Raw genomic sequence first — 888 nt, 5'->3', positions numbered from 1 at the left:
AGACTTAAACCTGCACAGCAAAACAAACATAATTGCAAAGCAATTAATGTGTTTCCTATTCAGACTTAAAAACAGCATCAAGTCAACAAGCCAACAACTTCAGAGAGTTCTGCACATAAAAGAAATGAATGAAGAAAATTGAGGATTCATGGGGGGAAATTACACATTACATATGATACTTTCATGTGTATATAGCAGAGAACAAAGCTGGATAGAGGAAGCAAAATACAAACAAGAGCACAGAAGAGGTCCAAGGAAACTCTACTCCAGAAAACAAAATTAAACACCTGAAGTCAAACACAGGTCACATCATGACCAAAGAAAGGAAAACTGGAAAGCAATCGTTACAGGTCAGGAATGTAAAATACAACTGTAGACAGACTGCTTTGTTCACGTCCTCCTTTTCCTACATGAGGGGAAATAAGGCAGGAAATAAAAAAGTTAGTAGTTTCAAAGCATGCAGACAATTAAAACAGAAGTTGGAAAAGGTATATTGCTAATGCTTTGTTCCATGCTTATCTGCAGAACTTCTGATCTCCAAAAATGAGTGCCCTGCAATTTGAGAGGATTAAGCTCACTTGCTACAATCCCTTCTCTCTCTCTATTGGAGAAGGCAGGAAAACTAGGATTAGCAAAAGTTACTAGTGGGTGACTGCTATGTCACTCTTAATTACTGTATGCACAGCTGAGAGGAAAAACGAGCGAGACTTAAGCTGTCACCAGATAGTCAGCTGTATCTTTAGTTTCCTGATAGATAACACATACGAATGTGCCATGTGAAAAGAGCAAAAAGGACCAGGTGCTTATTTCCACATCTCCAGTGTCCCCAAATATCTCTGCAGAACAATCTCAAAATCAGCCTTTTTTTCCTCTGATTCTCCTTTCCCC

Source organism: Meleagris gallopavo, chromosome 1, assembly GCF_000146605.3.
Source record: "Meleagris gallopavo isolate NT-WF06-2002-E0010 breed Aviagen turkey brand Nicholas breeding stock chromosome 1, Turkey_5.1, whole genome shotgun sequence".
NCBI lineage: Eukaryota > Metazoa > Chordata > Aves > Galliformes > Phasianidae > Meleagris > Meleagris gallopavo.
The sequence above is the reverse complement of the archived record's forward strand: the minus strand, read 5'-3'. Positions refer to the sequence as shown.